Source organism: Thalassophryne amazonica, chromosome 4 (assembly GCF_902500255.1).
Source record: "Thalassophryne amazonica chromosome 4, fThaAma1.1, whole genome shotgun sequence".
Taxonomy (NCBI): domain Eukaryota; kingdom Metazoa; phylum Chordata; class Actinopteri; order Batrachoidiformes; family Batrachoididae; genus Thalassophryne; species Thalassophryne amazonica.
The window spans coordinates 114,598,863-114,626,324 of NC_047106.1; the positions used below are offsets into that span (position 1 = coordinate 114,598,863).

The window sequence follows — 27,462 nt, forward strand, 5'->3', positions numbered from 1 at the left end:
TCCGCCATTTCCAGACAATGAAAATCTGACGAGGGGGCGGGACCACTCCTTCCACAAGGCGTGCTCACAGGCGAATGACGTCACCGACAGGCGTGGAAAAACTCATGCATGCGCACGAGGGTTCAAGCTTGTCTGATGTAAAAACATATGAATCAAATCCATATAGTTTAAAAAAAAAAATAAAAAGGTCCGTTACTTATTGACAGACCTCATATAAGATCGGGAGACATTGAATCCATAAACGTCTACAGTCTAAAAACTTGGGTTTAAGAGAATAACCATTTTCAGCCTTCTACAGCATATAATTCATGACAAACTCTTATCCAAATGTCTTTTTAAGTTCATAATATAAACTTGAGGGTTATGAAAAATGTATTAAGGCTAAGTAGGGATGCTTTGAATGTACTTCAGTGTGCTTACACTCTTAGAAAAATCATTAATCTAGGGAAAGTGACTAAATATTGTCTAACTCATTGTGAATATCAATATACCTATGCAATATAGCTGTTTACGAGCATAGGGCAAAGGAAAGATGCTACTCATGCACTCTAACATATTTACACTCTAAAACAACAACAGTGTTTGAACAGAAAGAAATGCTTTTTTATTAATTACAAGAAATCAATTTTGTTTTTATGGCCATAGCCATTATTATTATTATTGCTGTTGTTATCATTATTATTTTATGTTATTGGTATTAAGACGATTATCACCATATTTTTTAACTGAAAACATTGTAAATACCTGGTCGGCAAACTTCCTAGATATGCACAAATGTTTCATGAATATTTTTAATGAACTACTCTCTACAGCTTTCATGCTAGGAAGATCACAATGACCTAATTTTATGTCTCAGAGGTAGAGGCCTGTTAAAGATCCCTACAGGCCTGAAATGAGTCCTGTACCTTTTTCCATTTTGAAACATACCACCCTGCTAATGTATAAGGATGTACGACGATGTATGACACCGCACAACGGACGATACATGATCACATAAGCTCAGTATAGCTTTGCACTAGTTGCAGTAGCCATTCTCTACAGCTTAACAATGTCCAATCTTGATCACTGGCCCCCTACATAATAACCATATGATCGTATTGTCATATGAATAGCAAAATATACACTGTATTATAACCACGCAAACACCCTTTTAAAAAAAGCAGGATACAGGGCTAAAATCAAATGTCTCCCGCTTTGACATAACTTAATATAACCTAAAGAGTCCCTGGACAAAGTTTGGCGCTTTTGTAAAAAAGTGCACGATTCTATCCCTTAACTGCTGGACTAGAAGAACTTCCATGGCTTCCTGGAGTCTGCAGCAGCACCACTTCTTTTTTCTTTGAGGGCCTTCTGCTCCCTAATGTACCGGTCCTTGAGACTCTTCCAACGATGTCTACATAAAATAGAAATTGTGTGTAAATAATGTGCCTGGGCTGACAAATAAATTTACTTTTCTCTGTGAATATACGAGGTGAACACAAACACTCCTTGGTTTCTAATGTCACATGAATAATTTTACAATTTTGAAGAACTGCAAAAGAGGAAAAAAACAGGTTTCTGCAACTATAGATACAAAAACTGAAAAAAAAATCATGTGACTGTTGATATTGTAAATATTTTAAATCATTGTGTTTTGGTGTCCACCCTCTGTATGTATAGACAATAAGCTCTCTCTCTCTCTCTCTCTCTCTCTCTCTCTCTCTCTCTCTCTTCTCTCTCTCTCTCTCTCTCTCTCTCTCTCTCTCTCTCCTTCTCTCTCTCTCTCTCTCTCTCTCTCTCTCTCTCTCTCCTCTCTCTCTCTCTCTCTCTCTCTCTCTCTCTCTCTCTCTCTCTCTCTCTCTCTCTCTCTCCTCTCTCTCTCTCTCCTCTCTCTCTCTCTCTCTCTCTCTCTCTCTCTCTCTCTCTCTCTCTCTCTCTATATATATATATATATATATATATATATATATATATATATATATATATATATCTATATATATATATATATATATATATATATATATATATATATATATATATATATATATATATATACACATACACACAACCCCTGGCAATAATTATGGAATCACCGGCCTTGGAGGATGTTCATTCAGTTGTTTAATTTTGTAGAAAAAAAGCAGATCACAGACATGACACAAAACTAAAGTCATTTCAAATGGCAACTTTCTGGCTTTAAGAAACACTATAAGAAATCAGGAAAAAAAAATTGTGGCAGTCAGTAACGGCTACTTTTTTTAGACCAATGCAGAGGGAAAAAATATGGACTCACTCAATTCTGAGGAATAAATTATGGAATCACCCTGTAAATTTTCATCCCCAAAACTAACACCTGCATCAAATCAGATCTGCTCATTAGTCTGCATCTAAAAAGGAGCGATCACACCTTGGAGAGCTATTGCACCAAGTGGACTGACATGAATCATGGATCCAACACGAGAGATGTCAATTGAAACAAAGGAGAGGATTATCAAACTCTTAAAAGAGGGTAAATCATCACGCAATGTTGCAAAAGATGTTGATTGTTCACAGTCAGCTGTGTCTAAACTCTGGACCAAATACAAACAACATGGGAAGGTTGTTAAAGGCAAACATACTGGTAGACCAAGGAAGACATCAAAGCGTCAAGGCAGAAAACTTAAAGCAATATGTCTCAAAAATCGAAAATGCACAACAAAACAAATGAGGAACGAATGGGAGGAAACTGGAGTCAACGTCTGTGACCGAACTGTAAGAAACCGCCTAAAGGAAATGGGATTTACATACAGAAAAGCTAAACGAAAGCCATCATTAACACCTAAACAGAAAAAAACAAGGTTACAATGGGCTAAGGAAAAGCAATCGTGGACTGTGGATGACTGAATGAAAGTCATATTCAGTGATGAATCTCAAATCTGCATTGGGCAAGGTGATGATGCTGGAACTTTTGTTTGGTGCCGTTCCAATGAGATTTATAAAGATGACTGCCTGAAGAGAACATGTATATTTCCACAGTCAATGATGATATGGGGCTGCATGTCAGGTAAAGGCACTGGGGAGATGGCTGTCATTACATCATCAATAAATGCAGTTTACATTGATATTTTGGACACTTTTCTTATCCCATCTATTGAAAGGATGTTTGGGGATGATATCATTTCTCAAGATGATAATGCATCTTGCCATAGAGCAAAAACGGTGAAAACATTCCTTGCAAAAAGACATAGGGTCAATGTCATGGCCTGCAAATAGTCTGGATCTTAATCCAATTGAAAATCTTTGGTGGAAGTTGAAGAAAATGGTCCATGACAAAGCTCCAACATGCAAAGCTGATCTGGCAACAGCAATCAGAGAAAGTTGGAGCCAGATTGATGAAGAGTACTGTTTGTCACTCATTAAGTCCATGCCTCGGAGACTGCAAGCTGTTCTAAAAGCCAGAGGTGGTGCAACAAAATACTAGTGATGTGTTGGAGCGTTCTTTTGTTTTTCATGATTCCATAATTTTTTCCTCAGAATTGAGTGATTCCATATTTTTTTTCCCTCTGCTTGGTCTAAAAAAGTAACCGTTACTGACTGCCACAATTTTCTTTTCCTGATTTCTTATAGTGTTTCTTAAAGCCAGAAAGTTGCATTTGAAATGACTTTAGTTTTGTGTCATATCTGTGATCTGCTTTTTTTTCTACAAAATTAAACAACTGAATGAACATCCTCCAAGCCGGTGATTCCATAATTTTTGCTAGGGGTTCAAGATATAATCTACAAAATATTCCAAAGTTTATATTTTGTCATAATTGTAGATATCTTATAAGTATATATGTAGTCCAAATAGGCAAAGGTTTGAACTAAAAACCCAAAATAGGTGGAATCCCCAAACCAAGAGAGAAAACTGAATTTTGCTGCATGCAAGAAACAACAATGAAGTTCTTCAGACTTTATATTTCAGATCAAGTATGCTCATAATCATTAATCAGAATTGATGTTATGACCTTTATAATTGTTGATACATTGCAAATCTAGTTTATAAGAATGCTACAAAAATAAAATGACTTTTAAGCAAATGTTAATTTTGGATTTGAGATGTTGAATATATATTTAAATGTAGCTTTTACTGACCAATAGTTCTGAAGAGCCACTTGGTAGACAATGTTCCTTGTCCTTCTGTCAGGAAAGTGGATATACAGCTGACTGGGGTTACCAACTCTGGAGCATCTGACTAACTAACTGTGGAAGATCACAGGTTCTGCCAAATTCAGGCCAGCCACATTATCAGCAAAAGTAGTGGTTTCTTTTTGCACACTTTGAGGCATTCCATCTTTAAATGGTGTAAATGTTGCCTTGCATATTTCTTAAAGTTATGCATTCATTGGTATATTTAGAGAACAATCTTTTCAATTGTAAAAAATTGAAAATAAGAAAAGAAAATACTCACCTTCCACCAGCTACACGTCCATCACTGACCCCATCACCACCTTCCAACACACCACCACCTGCACAGCCACACACAACATTTGGTCCCCCCCAACGTTCCAAACGGTCCCCCACCATGACCTCTAAACCTCCAACAGCGACCAGAGGCATGATCTTACAACCCAGTGGGTCCGTTGGCATAACTGCTCAACCGGTGGAACTGCCTAACCCTCAAACCCAAAAAAAGAGAATGCCAGTTACCCCCCTTTTTTCAGCCGCCCCCCCTCCTCCAGTGGGCGGGGAGCCACCCGCTCCACCAGTTTTGACACCGGCTCCTCTGCCACCCCCGGTGTTGATTCTTGAACAGCATGTGGTACGTCCCAGAGTCCTGGCAGCATCCAGGGACTCCAATGGGAACCCTGAGGAAGAACCAGCCCAGGGTCCTCCACCTCTCCCATCCCCAGGGCCCTCCCAGACTCACCTGGATGAGGTCCATACCTCTGATGATGAAACATCAGAATATGAACCTCACCCTACTTACCTGACACAACCGGTTCCACCAGATGATGATGATACCTACCTGTCCGAGGATTATTTTGAGGAGAATTCCACACGCAGGAAAGGCCGATTTACAGTACACAAACACAAAAACACAACACGAAAACTCAAAAATTGGCATCTGACAGCAACTGAGCCTAATCTAATAATTGGAGACTCAAACCTGAGCTGGATTGGCACACATGACCTCGCAGGAGTCCAAATAGACTCATTCCCAGGTGCTACATTTCGAAACGCAGCCCAAATAATGAAAACAGCAATGGTCAGAACAGATGTAAACAAGATATTGCTATCATTTGGCATCAACTCACGTGAATGTGACCCCAGGGCCACTGGAGAAAGACAACTCCTCCAGGCAATTAGGGAGACCAAAAAAAGATTTCCACAGGCTCAGATTTTTGTACCCCTAATCAGTTTTTCCCCAAATCTTCCACAAGAACAACAGGACAACTTATTTGAATTAAATTACTGCATCCAAGATCATTGTGACCCCATTCCTCTCATCCATTTTGAGGATTTTCACACCACAGAGGACAATATACACTGGACCCCTGATACAGCACACTTTATCCTGCAACACTGGGCCAGAACGTTAAACTTAATAAGACCCCTGAACACAAAAAAGAGGGGCCCAACACCCCAGGATGATCCCACCCATATGATCATGGTTTTGAGCAAAAACTTAAATTTCTACACAAACAGGACAAAAAACTTCTTCGAAGGGAATTTAAAATGATTAGGGAAAAACATAACCTAACACAAGAAGAAAAAGCAGAACTCCTGAACCTGAAGAACAATAAAAGTTTGGTTATAAAACCAGCAGACAAGGGAAACATGGTGGTCATCATGGACACAACACAAAACAAATATGAGGCACACAGACAACTTTCAGATAAAATTTATTACACTCCATTACAGAAACCCATTTACAAGGACACCATTCCCATGGTACACAATATATTGGACACCTTACACAAAAATAAATTCATTACTGCACAACAAAAATCATACCTAAAAGGAAAACAGGAACCACGTGAAAGACGATTTTACATTTTACCCAAAATACACAAAGATAAGGAGAAATGGACTGTTCCCTATGAGATCCCCCCGGGTAGACCTATAGTATCGGACTGTGGAAGTGAAACCTACGCTACGGCAGAATATATTGATTTTTACCTTACCCCATTGGCAAATAAACATCCCTCGTATGTCAAAGATACTTACCACTTTATCCAAATCATTAGAAACCTACAAGTACCAGAACATGCCCTGCTTTTCACAACAGACATAGATTCCCTTTACACTAATATCCCTATTGAAGCGGGCATTCAGGCGGTTGAAGAAATGTTCCTCCAATTCCCAGACGATTCCAGACCTGACGAGGAGATAATACAATTAAGGATCAACCTGACCAGAAATGACTTCAAGTTTGACAATAAATTCTTCCTACAGATCAAAGGAACGGCTATGGGCAAACGCTTTGCCCCGGCCTACGCTAACATTTTCATGGCAAAGTGGGAATCACAGGCCTTGACCCTTTGCCCCAAACAGCCATTAGTATACCTACGCTATTTAGACGATATCTTTGGCATATGGGTGGACACAGTAACAGAATTTCAAGAATTTTTAAATATATTAAACACATTTGATCAATCTATTAAGATCAAACATACCCAAAGTCTCCAATCAGTAGATTTTTTGGACACAACAGTTTTCAAAGGCCCAGATTTTGCACACACCAATAAATTGGATATTAAAGTTTTTTTCAAACCTACAGACACTCATGCACTCCTACATAGGGACAGCTTCCATCCCCGATTTACCTTTGCTGGAATTGTCAAATCCCAATTGATCAGATTTCACAGAATTTGCACCAGAACCCAGGACTTTTACAAAGCCACCAGAGTCCTGTTCTCTACGCTAAGACGCAGGGGATACTCACGCACAATGCTGAGAGGTTGTCTTCAATCCTTCCAAATACAGACTACAGAACGAAGTGAACATCTCATTCCCCTCATCACAAATTACTCTACCTCTACACTCAAATTCAATGGCCTCCTGAAACAAAATTTCAAACACTACATCACTGAATCTGGATTAATCACAAACCACACAGTCATCTCAGCTTACAGAAGACACAAGAACCTCAAAGACATTTTAATAAGAGCTTCTCTACCCGTCACCACCCTGGAAACCAAACGCCCTACAGACTTGGACAAATACTTTCTACATCTAAAATTAACCAAAAACAAATATACCGACACCATATACCCAATCTCACAGTCCTTCTCTCCTGCCTCTGCAAATTTAGTTTATTTGATTTCCTGCTCAATTTGTGGAAAACAGTACGTGGGACAGACACAGAACACAATCTCCACCAGATTTGCACAACACAAATATAATATCAAAAACAAAAAAGAAATACTTACCCCTCTGGTGTGCCACTTCCTGGCACATGGACTGGAAGCCCTCAGGATCTCCGGCCTGGAATCCTGCTCCACCTGGAACAAAAGCGAACGGATTAAAACAGAATATAAATGGATCAAACAATTATCTACCAAATACCCATTAGGCCTCAATGGAAGGTCAGAGGTCACCACACTACAACAAACACACACCGCAAACACAACACAACCTTAAAATTAAAAAAATGGGGAATATGCAACCTACCTACCCCCACATTTAATTTATAATATGACCCCCTTGACCCCCAAACCCTTTAACTTCCTTAAAAACTTTTTTTTATCCCTCCCTTCCTGGACCCACACCCCTCTGACCTGAACCCCCTCTCTAGATTGACCCTAAGTCCAAACCCCCCCTCCCCTAACCCTAACCGATTCCCCTAACCCTAAACATAACCTCCTCCCCTAACCTCCACCCCAACCCCTTCCCCTAACCTCCACCCCTAACCCCCTCCCCTAACCCTAACCCTGACCTCCACCCCTAACCTTAACCCCCACCCTAAACTTAAATCCCCCCTCCCCTAACCTTAACCTTAACCCCCAACCCTTCCCACCCCCGTCTGACCTGAGCCCCCCCTCTACACTGATCACAAGCCTGACCCCCTGTTCTAACCCTAACCTTGACCCCTAAAGGAGTCCCTCTAACTAGGTTGCAGGTTCCCCCCCACACACCAAATTACATATACACAATATATGTACACAATATTTTTGTATGTTAATTTTTTATTCACATTTTGCACGTTTTTTCTAATAAAAACCCTTTAAAATACTTACCTTTTCTCTTCAATTTGTTTCCCCCACTTCCCCCCCCCCCTGCCCCTTTTCTTAATGTTTTCCTTTTTTTTTTTTCTTTCTTTAAACTTTCTCACACAAGCCCAGAGTGCTGACTCCACCCACCCACAATAAGAGCCACTCACAGCCCAAGGCTGTCATTTTCAAATCCAAACTGGAGGAGAAAGGACTGCAAACTCAGCTGCTCTCCATACAACCACAAAAAAGTCTTTTTTAAGACTAAAAATCACGTGCTTCTCGCCTGAAGATCTTATTAGATCGAAACGTCGCGACAGAAGCACGCTTGCATCATTTTTTCTATTTTTTGCTGAAAACTCCTTGCATTTTTTCATCTTTTTTCTTTTTCCTCTTCATTGCATGTCTCCCCCCTCTCTTTATTTTTCAATTCATATTTCTTGTCTATTTTTTTATTGTACTCAATTTTTTGTCTGATTTACATTATGTCTGACTGGATTCAGGTGCGTTATGAACGCCGTTTCAAACCCCAGCCCCGACCCGACGGGGAGTTTTCTGATCGTGGCAGAGCCCGTGCACCTTTGACCCCGTGGAGGGGTCAAAACCCTAACTTTAATCCTTACCTGCCAGCGCCATCTCGATTTGGAACAGCTCGACCCAAACAACCTGGACAACGATCCTATGCGGACGTGGTCCGTGGTTCAGGTCAACGTGAATTCTACCGGCCAGATTCACGTTCCTGCTCGGGTCCACACCCACGCACCTACCTTTGTGCGCCCCCACCAGCACCACGCAGACCCACAGACCAGGCCTTTTCAAAATTAATAAGATAATATTTAATAATATTTAAATGTAGCTTTTTCTGACCAATAGTTCTGAAGAGCCACTTGGTAGACAATGTTCCTTGTCCTTCTGTCAGGAAAGTGGATATACAGCTGATTGGGGTTACCAACTCTGGAGCATCTGACTAACTAACTGTGGAAGATCACAGGTTCTGCCAAATTCAGGCCAGCCACATTATCAGCAAAAGTAGTGGTTTCTTTTTGCACACTTTGAGGCATTCCATCTTTAAATGGTGTAAATGTTGCCTTGCATATTTCTTAAAGTTATGCATTCATTGGTATATTTAGAGAACAAACAATCTTTTCAATTGTAAAAAATTGGTTTGACCACTAAAAACAGTTTGAGCCATGAAACATCATACCAAAACTATTAGATCAACCCCAAAGCTAGTGCACTATTATAATAGGACAGCAGGTTGTGAAGAGTTGATAAATAACAAAATTTAATTTATGATATTTACATCATATGAGCAGCCTATATACCAGTGATTTTCAACCTTTTTTGAGCCGCAGCACCCTTTTTATATTTACAAAATCCTGTGGCACACCACTGTCATGTGTCACGCACCACTAACTCGACTGTCTCTACACGGTGCGTTAGCACGTTAGCAACACGTGCGGTACAGATATGACGTAACATAGTATACTATAGTCCTGGAGCTGTATATAAGAACTAGAGAGCGCAGTCCCATTGCTGCACACTAAACGAAAATGTCCCTTCATGAACAGCGACATGACGTCTCCTAACCGGGCAAAATATTGACAAAGTACCCGGATGTTAATGCATTTTCAATGGAGATTCGCGACTGAACACACTCAGAAAAATGCTCGCAAAATACGTGTTAAAATGCCATTTTGTCCTGGATATTGAGCCAGTAAAATTAAATTACATTAAATTATGTCAGGAAAGTATTAAACTTACTCTGACACACACACATTCACAGATATTAGTGTTGAAAGTTACACGGATCTGCGCTGATAAGCTACACTGCTTGGCTGAGCTGCTGCTGTGTTCAACGCAGCGCGGCTCCTAAAACCATTACAATACATTTATATATATTATATTTTTACACAATTATCCTTTATTGACCAAGTTTCATTCATGAAGTCAGCGGTGTGTGTGTGCACATCTCTGTGTGTGTGGCAGCACAGCGCGGGTCATTAATCTCATTATTTTAAGGTGCAAAAAAAAAAAAAAAAACTCCCCAGTCTTGTTGAACAATTTTTAGTCACTAACGACAATAATTTTAACTAGACATTGGTCTAGCAGTGGAAAATATCAACTAGACATAAGTGAAATTAATGATCCCTGTCATCGGGCGACACAGGTACGGCAGGAGACATACAGCTGTTTATCATCCAAATATCACGGTCAAAGTGACAACAATAACCAAAACCACTTACTTATGGAAGGAAATATTGTCTCCCTTGTTCCTGCGTTTGTGATTTTGCCAACATGCGCAGCTTTTCGGCATATTCCACCTGTTTCTTGACAAGACTAAGTGAACTTCTATGTACACAAATCACTAACTTGCCCAGAATTAAAACAGCGATCACGCCTCGTCAGCACACGGCTCAGCGCTACTGCGCGCTTTGCTGCCATCTACTGGAATATAAAAGCATTACACCATCTGGCACAGCACATACACCCGATAATGGTGATATTTGATAATTGCCCACGGCACCCCTGACGACTGATCACGGCAACCTAGGGTGCCGCGGCACCCCGGTTGAGAATCACTGCTATACGAGGTCTTTTAGATAAGAAACCAAGACTTTTATTTTTTTTAAACTATATGGATTTGAATGACGTGCGATTACACCAATCATGCTTGAACCCTCGTGCGCATGCGTGAGTTTTTTCACGCGTGTCGGTGACGTCATTTCCCTGTGGGCAGGCCTTGAGTGAGATGTGGTCCCGCCCTCTCGGCTGAATTACTTTGTTTCACACGCTGCTCGAGACGGCGCGCGTTGCTTTATCAAAATTTTTTCTGGACCTGTGAGGAATATCCGAGTGGACACTATTTGAGAAATTAAGCTAGTTTTCGGTGAAAAGTTTAACGGCTGATGAGAGATTATGGGGTGTTTCTGTCGGTGTAAGGACTTCCCACGGAGCGGGAGGTCACGCAGCGCTTCCAGGCGCGTCGTCGGCCTGTTTCGACCTGAAAACATCCTAATTTAAGGCTTAATTCATCCAGGACGTCGTGAGAGAACAGAGACGATTCAGAAGAGGCCGGCATGAGGACTTTATGCGGACATTCCACTGTTTAAGGACATTTTTTAATGAAAGACGTGCGCGCAAATTCGCCGAGTCGTTTCCGTGACAACTCGGCGAATCTGTGTGCATCGTGACAGGAAAAACACCTCCGTGTTGAAAACCATTTGTAAAATTCAGGCGGCTTTTGATGGCTTTCAACAAGTGAGTAACTGAGAAATTGTTTAACAGCTTGGGCATGTTCCAACTTGCCCGTTAAGGTTTCCAACACGGAGGTGTTTTTCCTGTCGCGACCCCCCGCGGTCGGGTCCGGGCCGACATGCGACTCTGCCCACACGTTCTTTCATTACAAAATGTCCGTTAACAATGGAATGTCCGAATAAACTCCTCATGCCGACTTCTTCTGAAAGTTCTCTGTTCTCTGACAACTTCCTGGGTCAACAGAGCCTGAAATGTGGAAATTTTCAACTTGAAACGGCGAGACGCTGCCGCCTCGAAGCGCAGATCGCCGTCAGGCACCGTGGGCCGTCCTTACGGCGACGCTACCAGACCAAAATCTCTCATCAGCCGTTAAAATTTTTACCGAAAACCAGCTGAATTTATCGAATGGTGTCCACTCAGTTGTGCCTTACAGTTTTGAAAAAATTTTGATCAAACAAAGCAGCAGTCTCTGAGCCATTCCTAAACAATGAAAAAAAAAAAAATCGACGAGAGGGTGGGCGACTCCTCACTCAAAGACTGCCCACAGGCGAATGACGTAACCGACAGGCGTGAAAAAACTCTTGCATGCCCACGAGGGTTCAAGCATGTCTGATGTAATCACACGTGATTCAAATCCATATGGTTTTTGAAAAAATAATAAGGTCGGATACTTTTCTAATAGACCTCGTATACAACGCGCCATTGGAGAACACAGGCTCTATGCCTGCTTACTGGCTGATTGAAAGGGTGCTGCCCCATCAGCAGTTAGAACTACATCACTTTTTCAAATGATCTGCAGAGTGCCATTGTGATACAGCAAACATGCATTTGCCTGATACATTATGATCAATGCTACGCAAGTGATACACATCATGTACACTCTACACCTTTATTTTTAGAAAATGTGCAAATGTTTAGAAATACATGTACAAATTGCAAGAAAAGACAAAGCTTGATATTTTATCCAGTAAACTTTTAAAGTTTAATTTACAGCCTGTGGTTGAAAGCTCTCTGCTAAGAGTGAAAACCTTCATTCCAAGAAGGAATAGGCTGTATTCTGATAAGTATTGCATTGCAGATCATATCATAGTGATTGTGTATAAGTTTTATCAAAATTCATGTGGATTGACACCCCCCCAAGCCACCCCCACCCCTTCTCAGCCACCAATGCCTGGCATGGGGAGAACCCATCTACATCTCTGAGCTGGCACCTTATCTGCAGGTCTAAATCCTTGTTCCTGGGGACAGCATTATGAAGAGTTTACCCTGTATTTATTTTGAAGTTGATAAACATAACGCAGTATTGGCCATTAGGTACAGAAAAATCTCAATTTGAGGGTGCATATTGCCATAATGATTAAACCAGATTTAAGGACTATTTTTAAGCAGGATGGCATATCTACTCATTCACACATGGTGTCAAATATCATGGGTGTAATATTGGTAGAGGGAAGTATGGGGATAACAAAGCACATGGAAGAAAGTTACTTTGTGTTGAATTGTGTATTTATATTCTTACAATCAAAATGTTCAGTATATGATTAGTCAGTAAATGACAGAATACTCACATTTGTTTTTGCTATAAACAGGTCTGAAAACACTAAAGTTTGTAGAGTTGTTCAAATCTTTTCAAGGAGAGTCAAACAGATTTGTAGCACCCACGTGCAGCATGTGCAGAGAAAGGATGCATTCATATCAAGGGGGATATTTGAATCTGCAGCTATTAGATCTGTATTAAAGCTGAGAGATTTGTGCTGGAGTACAACTGCCACTGAGGTACATATGGTTCAACTGTATGTATCAGATTATTGTTAATATTGTTGTCTTAATATTAATTTTTCTTTCCCGGTTCTCGTTTGGATGTCTCATTTCTATTGGCAGAGTGTTGAAAGTTGGACTGGATTGAACTTTGACCGCGTCAGCCTGCCAACAAGCGGCAATGCGCGCTCCCGTCAGAAGCGTCGTTTTAGCTCGGCTTTTGACGCGACGCTTCTGACGCGTCTAAAAAGCAACGCGTCTCATTGAAAATAATGCTTTTTAGACCGATTTTTGACGCTTCTGACGCGTTCAGTGTGAAATGCCCTTTAGATCTCAAAAACCAAGTGCAAAAGTGCATGGACTGGAAAATGTTTTGTGCTTTGGGGTGGAGACAGATTTGCGGGTGATTTATTCAGAGTAAATGTGCAGCTCATGGCGGGCTGTAATGTGACGGAGAAAGCAGCATGTGAATTAGGATTTTGTACATGTTTTGAGTGCAAGCGCACAATGAAATGAAATAAGCACGTAACTACTGTATGTTAAGTTACTGCACACAGGTGCAAAGCACCTCTTCATCCACGTCATATACATGGAATACAACGCAATCCTTGAACAGCAGTATAGTTTATGCAGACTATAATATATTTACGATCACGCACGGGCGTGATCCAAACCAAATGCTTTTGGTTTAAGTGCACCCTGCCACATTTCTCCATGCAGTGTGGAGCTGCGTCAGGAAGGGCATCAGCATGCAGATCCACGCTGGAACCGCTGTGGCGACCCCGAGTGGGGGGGGGACAAATTAAAGGAGCTGTTAGCACAGTGGATTACTGGTTAGCACTGTTTCCTCATAGCAAAAAGATCCTAGGTTCAATTGCCACCTGTGGCCTTTCTGTGTGGAGTTTGCATGTTCTCCCTGGGTTTGCATGGGCTTCCTCCCACATGCAGGTTAGGTGAATTGGAAACTTTATAATTGTCCAGGTGTCCCTTGCAAAAGAGGCCTCGATCTGGGAATAACCTGGTTCAATAAATATTAAATTATTTGTGCGATGTTTGATGTATTTTAAAAAACTGAGTACACTTGGTGCTGTTACGCGTGCTGCAGTTTCCTGTAATCCGGACAAAACCTTCTTTCAAATAATTTCTTAGCGCAGGAGATGACTTGCAGTATGTGTCACGCGCTTCATTACGCACGACCTGTGAGATAAAACTGTTCACACGCTGGCAAAGAAGACAGACAGACAGACAGAAAATCAGTTGCCGATGGCGTCTCTCGTTTGCGAGTTTGAAACTTGGGCATTCACTGATTGCCCTTGACCCAGCCTGTCTAAAATGAGGCGAAATCGGGGTAAATAATCACGAAATGGGGACAATTTCATTAAATGCATACCTCAAAATAGCCCACCCGAACCCACATAAGGCCATAAAAATCTATCACGCTACTCCTTTAAGTACACAAGAAAGTGCTGCCATATAAATAACAGGGTGCCCGATGATCCAGAGTTCCTTTTTCATAACTGAGTGCATGTCACGAAATGTACCGTAATTTTAGGCCCCATTTCACTCCATTTCACCCATTTCCTATTAAATGTCCCTATACATATATATATATATATATATACATATATATATACACACACACACACACACACACACAGGTGGACCAAAAAAAGAAGGAAAAAAAACCCCTGCACATATCAGAGCATGTGTGGGACATCATGACTGTGCGTAAAGGATGCAGAGTTTGAACATGCTCATCACTGGGTATTAAAACAAAGAAACATATAAAAACATATTGTTTGGTGGGAAAAAAACTTATTGTGTTTTCAATTGTTTTGATAAAACATTTTTACACTTAAAAATTAGTAAATTAAAAGCTGTGGAATCACTTAAAAATACTTGATGATCTTGGTAAATCTATGTAAAATATTAAGTATATTAGTCTTTTTCAAATATTCTGAATGGAATTTACCAAACAAATTAAGTATATTTTAAAAAATATAATTTGTTAAGCAAATGCTAATTGATTTAAATGAAATAAACTTAAATAATAAATGTAAACTTAAGATAAAATTAACTGTTAACTTTTTTGGCATTTCATTTGATATATCCAACTCAAACAATGAAATGAATGTGTTTCAGAGATTTTATTAAGTCACTGTAGCTGTTTCTTGCTGTGATAAAAAAAAGCCATTGAATAACTTTTGAGAGTATAATAGCCATGTTTCCACCAAGTTTAATCCATATTAGCTCAGGACACAGGCCATGAGACCTTGATTTCGAATAACTGCAACGTTAGACCGCAGGCCACGTGAGGCTGACTTAGAACACCTCCAACGTCATCAGTGGTCAGTTTGTCAGTTGGTGAAAAGAGCAGGTGAGAACTTCTGATCAGAGTAAGGAGCAGGTGATAACTTCAGGTCAGGGTAAGGAGCAGGTCAGAACTTCAGGTCAGAGCAACGAGCAAGTCAGAACTTAAGGTCAGAGTCACAGGATGTCTTTAGTCAAAGACTTTGAAGTGTTGTCTACAGTCGGTTCTGGTGCTTTTGGAAAATGCCAGAAAATTCGGAGAAAGTCTGATGGAAAAGTGAAACATCAGTGCACTTCATTCAAAGTACTTATTTACATTGGTCTAATGGAAAATTGTGGTTTCCAGTTTAAATCTGCTGGAATCACTTTACCAAATCATAAATAATACATTGTGAAAAACTAAAAAATTTGCTATAACAAATTACATCAATTTTTTAAGATGATCCAAAGTATCTTTTTTTTTCAGTGAAATCTAAATGAAGTTAATCTAAGTAAATCTAATGATTTTCTATACTAACAGCTTTCACTAACAGTTTTCATTTGAAATATATCTGTGACAACTGTAACGCCATGGCCTCGATTAGACTTGATTAAATAAAATCAATAAAATCCGGTCTCAACCATAAAAACCCACTACAGACAGAGACTGCGTTTCCACCCCAGTTGAGAAATTCCTAAGTCATCTGGAGATCTTCAGATAAGATTTGGAGACGTCCCCCTGTTTTTCTCTGCTTTCTCTGCTGTTTTTCTCTACAAGATTAGAATTCAAAGTTCTTCAAAGAAAAGCCCTTGTTTTTATCAGTAAATTTTCAGTCATTATGAATTACATGACATTATAATGGCTTCACATCAGAATCTGAGTTTCTCCAGGCCGGAAAACCCAAACTTTATGACCACACTAAGGCAGGAACCTCTCAAGACTGCAAAACTTCCCCCACGACAAGATGGGGCCATAAATCTTTGAGTCTCCACGACTAACTACTTCTTTGTTTAAAGCAAAGGAAAGACCTTTGGTTTGAAATAAAATTTGAGATCAGTTTTTCTTTCATTGATATCTAAAGACTTATAAAGGTGGTTGTACTGATTATCCAAACAAAATGCTTTGCATGTAATCATTCCAGTTTATTGGCATGTGCTCATTTTAACTGATGTGTGTGTGTGTGTGTGTGTGTGTGACCTTTCTGTAGTATCTAAAATGCTGATGTTGAAGTACTCTGTTTATCCAAAGGATGTGTTTAACTGACTAGTAAGAATGATGTATCCATTTGAGTGTCTTAGAACAAATAGTATTTCAAATTAATTAATGTGTTGAAATAGTTGAATCATTTGAGTCTGTTCTGTGGACATGAAGATCAAGTGAGATTACACACACCCTAAATGGGTGGAGTTTGGTGACGTCAGTCCTCCTTTAAGAAGTTAGGACAGAGCTTCGCTTGAACCTTCTGCAGCTCTCTCTTTTCCGCCTGTTCCACGCTCCTTCTCTCCTTTTTTTCTTTGTAAACGCTTAATTTCATTTTGGGCAAAGAGCCCATTGCTAAGCTAAGCTAAGCTACCACATGGCATTCATTCTTTCCTTTTGACAAAGTTTTAACCTGACGCTTTAAGGTGCATCAAGTCTTTAGAATTTTTAAGAGAACTTCTGAGCTGAGCTTTTCAAATTAAGAGCAAATTTACAGAAAAAGCAACTTTTCCTTTTTCATGATAATTTTTCAATGCTCTTTTACGTTTTTTCTAAATTTTCTGAATAAAGATTTTTAATCTGGTCCAAACAAACTTTTTAAAAGCTACTAAGAATGATTTTCAACAAATACCTTCCACCACTGGGTCCCTGCAAGATGACAATGTAGCTGATTCCAAATCTGACTGCAGCAGCTAACATCGGCAAAGCCAGCCGACACAAGCCCTGGGATCACTCGGGGACACCTCTGGTTAACCCCTCCAACCCAGGTGAGCTCACGCTGCCCGGAGCAGAAATATCGACAACGGATGAACAGAACCAGCCCTCCAACCGCAGCTAATCGACCCAGTCCAGGCTCCATGAAAGAGGTTTGTTGTCAATGAATACAGGTAGCTCTCCTTTTTCTTGAAAAACATTCATGTAATATTTTTCTTCATGATTGGCTTCAAAATTCATCACTGAATTCCAATCAGATTTATTTACTTAAAGTTTTAAGCTTTACCTCTTTCTTCCAGCGTCTCATGAGTGAGTAAGAAAATTGTTTCCATGAATGAATGTAATTTTCATCACTGTCTATAAAATGCCAGTCAGATGTTCATTTCTTGTATAAATTGTAAATAAATTGTAAATATTTTCTACTGTGGTTATTTTGTGTACAGAAGGAAACTTTTGGTCAACCGTATCGTGAGAATTCATGACTTTCAGATCAGAGATTGATTAAATTAAATCAAGACTAATTAATTCATTTGAGACTGATAAATTAATGTTTAAATTAAAACACTTATGCTATAAATAAGTGGTGCCCCTAGAATTAATTAAATAATAAGTATTAAACCCTAAATTAATTATTTTGGTGACCTGTTACATTGGGCCTAGTCCAGTCTGATTCAATTTGGGAGTTTAACTACTTATTCACTATAAATTGCTACATGCCTCTGGTTCCCCGTGTGTGAGCCGATTCATATTTTATTAATTAAATGTTATATGTTTGGTGCTCCCGTGTGGAGGCATAAAGATTTAAACAAAAACGTTACATATTTATGGGTCTCCGTTGCGAGGCCTGAATATCTGTAAAACAAAGTGTCTCAAATGAATAAATAAATTAAAGACAAATGCTACACAACTATCAGAAAACTGTTAAAATACTGTTTTTTCTAGTCTTAATACAGATCAAGCTATCTTCACATGAAAGTTTGAAAATGTTTATGGTCAAACTTGAGTAATCATATTGATTTTGGGACGTTTTATTGGAAGTGGAGCTGTTCACGGAGCTGAACTGCTGTTTCAGCCCCAAAGATATGCAAGTTAGGTGTTTTGGAAACTTTAAAAATTGTCCAGGTCTCACTTGTTTAAAAAAAAAAAAAAAAAAAAAGATCTCGATCTTAATGGAACTAACCTGGTTAAATAAACAAAATGCAATGAAATCGCAACCTGGTCTCACGGCAAGTCATTATTCAGCAGCACGAAATATACATTAATCTATTGCTTCGTGATATTGTGACGAAAAGCGCCTCATTTTCATTGCAGCAGCAATTCAAATTAATTCCGTGATGGCTGCACGAAATTAAAAGAGAAATGGGGGGTCGGGGGTGGTTATGGTTAGGGTAGGGGGAAAGAGTAAGTTCTATTTCATTCCTCCTGACCGCCAGAGGGCGGTGCTTTAGCACCTGGATAACTACATGTGCGCAGCACAAAGGTCGAGAATATATACCAACAAAGTCATGCCATTGGATGTGACCTGGGTGACTTCACTGGTTGTTTTTATATACCAGGCGCACCCATCGCTCGCTTCTTTTCTACATTCTCACATTCTTATTGCCGCTCTCGCTTGTAGCCTTGCAACCCACCTTCGGTTGGAGCTATGTGCACTGCACACATCCTCTAGAGGCTGCGAGACACGGCTTCACCGTTTTTTGTATCCTTTGACAGTTCCTGTTGTCCCTAATGAGGCTGATCAGACCAATGTAGTTACTCAGGAGGAGGAAGATGTCATGTCTATTGCTGAGACTGATTCCTTGTACATGACAAGTGATATAAATTGTGTGGAGGATCAGGATGAGAGGGGTCTTTCTCCAAGCCATTCATTAGTGGGCTCTCACACCTCTGAGGCAGAGTCCCTGCTGCAAACCGGACCTGGACTATCCTTTGTGAAGCAAGCTGTTCAGTTGGCTTCATCCAGGCTTGGGATCGACAATCCCCCTGCGGAAACCACCGCTTCAAGTGCCTTTTTCAAGGTCACTTTCGTCCTATCCTCGATCTCCGACATCTGAATCGTTATATCAAAAATGTTGCAGTTTCACATGCTCTGCACAGTAGACGTCCTTCAAACTATCACACCAGGAGACTGGTTCACAAGTGTCGACTTAAAGGAAACCTATTTCCATGTGCCAGTGGCGCCTCATCACAGGCAGTTTCTCCGCTTTGCTTTCGAAGGTCAGGCATACCAGTTCAGGGTGCTTCCTTTCGGCACTCTCTCTCACCCCTCATACATTTACCAGATGTATGGCTGCAGCACTAGCCCCACTGCAAGCTCTTGGATTAAGAATCCTACCCTACTCAAGACGATTGGCTTGTCTGTGCTCCGACTCAGGAGCAGGCGCACAACGACACAGCTCTCCTACTGAACCATGTCTCTCAGTTAGGTCTCACAGTGAACTTTGCAAAGAGTTCTCTTGTTCCCAGTCAACAACTGACCTAGGCCTCAACTCAAAGTTGCATCAGCACAGGCTTGTACGACTCTCCAACCAGTGCCTTCTGCACCTCAGACCCTGGGGGAACGTGGACTTCATCTGCAAGGGTGTCCCTCTAGGCTCCGTCCCTTCTCGCCGAGAGGTGGTTGTTACAGATGCATCACTCAAAGGTTGGGGGGCCATGTGGAATCACAGGATGGTGAGGGGTGTCTGGAGTCCTCAGGAGAGACTTCAACACATAAACGTGCTGGAGCTTCGTGCTGTGCGACTGGCTCTCAAGCATTTCCTCCGGGCCCTGAGAGGAAGACATGTTCTTGTCCGGTCGGACAACACGTCAACAGTCTATCACAGAAACCATCAGGGAGGCACCAGGTCCAACCACTCACTGGCAGAAACTCAGAGGCTTCTCTTATGGGCGTTGCCTCACCTTGCATGCATTTTATATGCTATTTTATATATTTGAAAGATGCAATCTTTAGTGTGCAATGTAAGTAGATTAGGTGGCACATTTGTTTGCCGGTGGTATGAAGTTTGCACACATTTGTAAACACTCAAACCTTGAGTACATCATGCCCGAAGTGGTCACCTGTAAACATATATGGAAGCTATGAAAAGATTTTCCCTTTAATGTTTTATTCTAAAGTTTAAGATTTCATCAGAATTAACAATAGTACAAAAACAATAAATAGTTGATTGTGGGAACTGACACGTATGGTTGTGTTGAATTCTATGTATTTAAGATTTGTTCTTAATAAAGCCCATTTGTATTTACACATCTTGGCATGGAAGGTGGTGCGCACCCTAAACATGAGAGAGAGTCTCAAGGACAGGCTCATCCAAAAAGTCAACCACCTCAGAGAGCTCGACCACGTAAATATAGTGCAGTACGTAGGGTTGCCAACCGTCCCTTGAAAAACGTAATCGTCCCTTATTTGGAAATAAAAGTGTGCGTTCCGTATTGACCTGAAACGGGACGCAGTTTGTCCCGTATTTCTGTGAGAATCAAAAAGTCTGTAAAATGTCAATGGAACTGACTGGCGCTTTATATGGAAACTTACAGTAAATTTGATCCCAGCCTCTCTCCTGCTTTTCACCAATGAGCTGACAGACACGAGTTGACAATACAGAATCACTCTTATCTCATTGGTCAAGGGACATCTGCTCGCAAGAAGATACCGACGTCATGAGCCGACGACGGTCGCTGGACGACAATAACAAAGCAGCATGGCTGATATCGATGCAGACACCGACACAAGCACTGCAGATATGCCTACAGACAGCAATGTCTGTAACGTCGTTACTCCTCCTCCTAAAAAAAAAACCACACAAACAAAAAAGCATGCAAAAATACAGGGGCGAATGAGAAAAGGAAAATGGCTGGGTGGAAAAGGTGGGCGACAACAGCTATAAGTATTGTAAGTATTGTTTACTTTTCAGACTTTATTTTTTGCACTTTTATCACACTAAATGTGTAAATGTGCACTGTTACATTGTTTTGCACTGTTACATTGTTTTGGATGATGCAAATTTTCAATTGTTTTTTTGTTAATTTATACAATTTTAAGTTAAGCACTACAGAGAGATTTATTTTTAAAGAATTTTTTTTTTTTATTTTATGCTTTGAAGCAGGACAGAATGCTCATATTGAAATTGTGAGTGAAAATTTATTTTGCACTAAAAATAAATTGCTAAATAATAATTTGTTTTCCACGTGTTCATATTAGAACAAATGCACATATGCATCTACTTAAATTCAGGGTCAAGTCAACAGTCAAATGGTTAAAAATCGTTTCACACAGACGCTGGGAAGGGTGAAGGCAATGGTCGGTCGGACCTGGCGAGGTGTCCCTTACTTATTTTTCAGAGAGTTGGCAACCCTAGCAGTACGTTGATCACTTCATAAAGAAGAAGGTTTATGTTGTGATGGTGGTGGTCAACGTCATCAAGCACTGCATCGAAAAAAGGTAAAAACATCATCCTTAATTTGTCTTCACTTTGCATTATTTCTACATGTAGTTTTATGTCTGTGCTTTGTGGAAATCGCTGCTGTATTGGTTGTCTGTTCATCCCAATAGCTTTTTCCTCCCTGAGAAATTCATTTGTCGGGTTTTGGAACAACTCACCTCATCCCTGGAACACTGCCACAGACGCCCTGATGGCAGTGTTGTTCTCCATCAAGACATAAAGCCAGCTAACGTTTTTGTCGACTCCAATTTAAACATTACGCTGAGTGATTTTGGGCTGGCAGACATCCTCGCCAGTGGAAACGACTACGTCAAAACGCAGTCTGGGAGTCTTCGCTACAATGTGTCCAGTAAGTCCATTTTCTTGTTCGTTTCTTTTTGAAGTACCTACTTGTCAGGAGAAATTTCAGAGATTTACAAGTATGGGTCAATGCAGAGCACAAAGAGATCGTCCTCAGTAATAGCAGTCGTTTCTATACCATCACGTTTTTTTTTTTTTGCGCCCCTGTCACGAAAAGTGCCCCATCTTCATGACACATTTTTTTTTTCATTTTGCTATTTATAATCCTCCCCCTTCTCTTAACTCTAACCATAGCGTTAATGTGTTCCCTCCCCTAAACCTAACCATACCCCCCCCATAGCCCCCTGCCACCCCACATTTCATGCCCCGTCATGAAATGAAATTGTGCAACATCACGAAAAACGCGCCATACTTTTTTCCACCACGAACCGCCAAGAGACTGGGTTGATGATCGACACTTTTAAATATGGTTGTGGGTGGGGAAGCTTCAGGGAGAGTCCATTAATTGAGAGAGTAGTAGTGACATGGCCAGTCAAAAAAAAAAAAAAATCGTTCACGTTACTCGTGGTGCCATCTTGGGGCCAAAATAGCGTTCACTGTTAATCTGTCTGCATGGAAATCCAGCTATTTTATTCTTTTATTCACTGAAAATGCCAGGTTGGTGTGCATTTGGAGGCACAAATGGACACAACAAGGGCTTCAAGATGTACAGATTCCCTTCAGATCTGAACAGAAAAAAAATTTGGGAAAATAAAGTCAGCCGTGTGGGATGGAAGCGACTTCATCATCAAAGTTTTGCGAGGTAAATTTATTGATCAGTCCCATGTACAGTAAAACTCACCTAAACCATTATTGTAAAAACCCGATATTTTCAGTCACCGGTCATTGTTTTCCATGCAATAAACAGTGCTTATATCGGATTTTGTATAACGGATTTTCAGCTCACATCGGATAAAATTTCCCATCCAATCACAATGTTTTTATATTAAAAACCCTGAGTCGTCTGGATGTGCAAAGTAACAGAGGTACAAATTAAAGTTCAGCGTGCTGACACTCGCCGATTTGAGGAAAGCGGAACTGGAGTCATTTCCGTGATTTGAAGCCCGACCATTTATTTTTTTCACACCATGCTCAGACTACAGCCTGACGGGCACCTGTTAAATCAGACACAAAGGGCTATACTTCATCTGCCATCATCTTTTAAGTTTTTGCAGTGCACACGTTGTTCGGGATCACGTACATCTGGCAGAAAAATCCGCAAATTTACAAAACAAAGTTGGAAAAAGATGAAATTGTACAGCTTATCTTTGAATTGGAGGTGATGATTGTAGAAGGAAAAGCTTGTTGAGGGTCAAATGAATCCATAATAAAGCATAATCCAGTGACAGAGAACTTTAAAACTGTCACGCATGTCATTACATGACATGGAGTTACAGAGCTGCAGCTGCATGAATCAGGCTTTAAATTATTTAAATAAATCATCATAAGTTGTAAATTTATGTAAATTTGATAGCTTAACTATTTTTATATTTATTTTCATAGTACCTGTACCTGGATGTGTTGCTGTATGTGGTTAAATGATTAAAAAATGTTGAGAACATAAAAGGTTCATTCAATAGTTCTGCGCAGTTGGAACCAAAATGGCGCCATGTTCTGAGTTGACGCTGCTCTCTCACTTAAGGGACTCTACCTTCAGGTTCCTTCCCCACTCAAATTAGTGAGCTCTGGCCAAGAGGTCAGGTTGAGTGCTCCTAATTTCTGGGATTACTTTTTCAAAAATGACAAAATTCTATGAAGCATAACAACACAAACTGTTATGTTATAAATGTAGAATATAAACTTATTTCCTTTGTTTTTCCAGGAAAAACTCAACAAGACTTTTTATCATGAAAAGTATGATATCTGGTCACTGGGATGGCTCCTTTATGAGCTGTGTGCTTTAAATTAATTATTGAAACTCATAACTAAGCTGACTGTTTCCAATTTGTTACCAACAAAATGGAATACTTTTTTTTTTCAAATTTCTCCTCTTCAGGCCTCTGTTTGCTGGTGATGGAGGAAAACGTCTTATCAACAGAGTCAACAGTGGGAAGGTCAAAAGAATTCCGTCCCAGTATTCAGATGAGCTGAACTCCCTGATTGGAGACATGCTGCAAGTATTGGTAAGATACACTGTTATTGTGTTGTCATTCAAAACACTTCTGGCAATTTTACACGAGGCTGTAACAGCATGTTCCATCTTGATCTTGTGAATTTGAAGAGAGGTTCAAATGCTGATTCATCAAATTTAGTCCATGGGCCAAGCAGATTTTCTGCTGCACTTTGTAGCAACAATAATTTTCTAATTGTGGCACAAACACTGTGCCTAAAATCAGCCAGTAAGTGTGGTCAATTATCAAGCTGTTTTTGGCATCTCAGGTCAGTGGGTTTGATTTCTGCAGCCCTGTTCCCTCTATGTCTTCTTCAGCTCTTTGCAAGACCCTAAATTAAAGACCAGATTGTGAACTTTCCATAGAGGCCAAGAATGTTAAGATCAGTCAGGGTTTTAGATGAAAAAAGCCTGGTTAAATGGGTCTATATTGTTATTTCTACCTGGTTCTTTTAATGTAAAATTCTGCCCCTTAAAAAACCAAACCATTGTATTCCTCATTTTGAGTTTATTCAAGGTCACATTACAAACCAGGCCTGGGACCCCCACAGACAGTGTCCATCTTGTGAAAGGCCCCTAAAATGAGTCATACAACACTTTTGAATACCTTGTGGGTGCTAACATGGGTGTGGTTTAGTCTCATATTTCTAATGTTACTGGCTCTCACCAACAGGAGAGCTCTCCCTGTATCTGAAACTTGGACAGATGATAGAGTAAAACTTAACATATTTCTCAGAACTTCCAAACAAATAACACAAATACTTAATAGTTAACATAAAACAAAGAATTAGCACAGATATTATCTAACAACTCCCCCTCTTGACATGAATCTATCATGTCAACAATAAAGACCATTTTGGCATAATTCAATTCCCATGTATGATCCGATATTCCAATCAAATCAATATTCAGCCAACCATATAGGCACATAGGCAACCATCAATTGACCCCATCCTGATGCTCCTTCACAGTGCCCATGTAATAAGTCAGGGTCTCTCTGAGACATTGACGTAATCGTGACGGTGCCTGTTAGGTCGTCCCGGGTTTTGAGGTGGGATCTTACCCGTCATAAGCTATCCCGCCTTCCATACACTCCTGACACAACATGCCATCAAGGCAGGGGCAGCAAGGTGTGAGAGGGAACTACCATTCAAGGTGTCACGTCCAAATTGTCATTAACCTTTACATTTTCTAAGACCATTGGATGTGAATTGAATTACCTCCCTATCAATTCCCAAAGATTAATCTCTTAGATAATTCTGCACTCAATCAACAACAAATGATTACTGTATTTATACTGTTCCCACTACGTGTTAATACTCTGTGTATGTGAACGTAGTTAAACAGCAAGCCAAACTCATTTTATGAGCCAGGATCCGAGCGTCTTGCTCTCTTTAATACAGTCTTCTTAAGACAGCTTACAACAAATTGTGGCTCTAAAAGGTTGAGTGAAACTGAAATACATAAACAAAAATAGAAAAAATATACATCAGATCAACATTGTGCAGATAAATACACCAGAAAACAAATGCCCCAAAAGTACCTCAGATTAAACAAAATACACTCCTCATATGTCACAATACATGCCAATAGCAGTATCGATTCATTCATATGCAAATTAGAACGTAAATAGCTGTACAGATATGTTAATTTAGTAAAACAAGCTGGCGCGAGGTGAATGGGCTAGGTCTATTTCCTGGAATAAAACATGAAAGAAAACGAACTCAAACAAAGCTCACAAAACGTATTCATTCTTATAGCATTAGCTACTAAACACTTATAAACTTACAGCCATTGCTTCCGGAGGCTTGGGTGAGATTTAAAACACAGCTGAGACATGAGAGGACATGTTTGCACACTGACTGCTATCCTTTTCACACTGAGACTCCACTTCCCACAATGCATAGCAAACAAGGTCCGCCTCAAAAAATAAAATGCAAAATAAACAAATACTGACTCTACAATGTTTTTTAACTTACACTTTTACCATGAATTACAAACAATGAATTATGAAATATTTATAACTAAATTATTCTGAACCTTTTTTAACTTTAATCTCAAACCCATTTTACTGAGGGCAGAACAGTATTCCCGTATCAAATGAAATATGGAAAAGATCAGATACAAGTTATAAAGACAATAACAATGAAAATAGGGAGCTCACGCCTAGTGTTCACCATAAAATTATCCACACATCCATAATAAAACACAAATATTCCAGGTATCCACGTTGATGGAGTGGTCATTGGTTGCTCTTAACATTTTCCTTTGTTACTTGAAACATGTTATTATATAGCAAAAAATTAATAAAATCAGTCTCTCCATGTACAGACAAATCAAATTATAGGCACTGCAATACCTATATCAATAGCACAAATGATGTATACAGGACTTCATTACCCGATTATATGCAGCAAGGATTCATCATCGCCCAGTGTATCATACAAACGTCTAGTCACTGTATCAGCAAATCAAAATTGAAAAATTAATTGATAATAAAAAAGGAAACAGAAGACATCTCCAAAAAGAACTGTGGCCTATATGTGTTAACACTTAGCAGCACAACATTTTAATTAGGAAGCAAGAACACATTGGTCTTCTTTCTCGTCTTCTTCTAGGGTCCTCTTCCAGGGTCTTCTTCAGAAGGGGAACTTATGGGTATCGCTTTGTTAAGAGTGCTGTAACATTTGATAGGGGAAGGATACCCCTAAGTTGATCTCAGGCAGTAATGATGCATTTAAAAAACAAATGTCTTATACAGAGGACCAGTACAGGTACTGCTACAGTCAAGTCAATTTGAATGTAATAATATGAAGGTACCAGCCCAACCATCTGCCAACATATTCTACCAACCCAATCAACTATTAGATTGATACCAAATTCATAGCCAATCCCTCAGCACGTCTTTAGTCCCATCAGGGCTCCGGTTACAGGGCCGTCAGATACAGTATTGTTTGGAAGTAATTTACAACACTCTTAACCATATGAATATTCAATTTTTTTTTACTAAAATATATGAGCCAATGGCTAAGAATTATTCATATAGTCCAGTCACAATGTCTCTGGTCAGATAATCCGTCTTTGCACATTGAAATAAACATAACTGATTCCATCCACCTTTTGCAATTTAGAACCACCAATTTAGATTCATCAGGCACCCCCCAAGTACTGAACTGGGATATATTCCAAATATTATACATG

General features: G+C 39.9%; 1 long non-coding RNA gene across 1 annotated transcript; it reads right to left on the minus strand.

Moving 5' to 3' along the window:
• Positions 1-5,826: 5,826 nt before the first annotated feature.
• Positions 5,827-26,135, minus strand: LOC117509259. Its single transcript, XR_004560339.1, has 3 exons — positions 26,051-26,135; positions 7,374-7,445; positions 5,827-6,319 (listed from the first exon to the last, which is right to left on the minus strand). It is a non-coding gene; the product is annotated as an uncharacterized LOC117509259 (long non-coding RNA).
• Between the last annotated feature and the right edge of the window lie 1,327 nt (positions 26,136-27,462).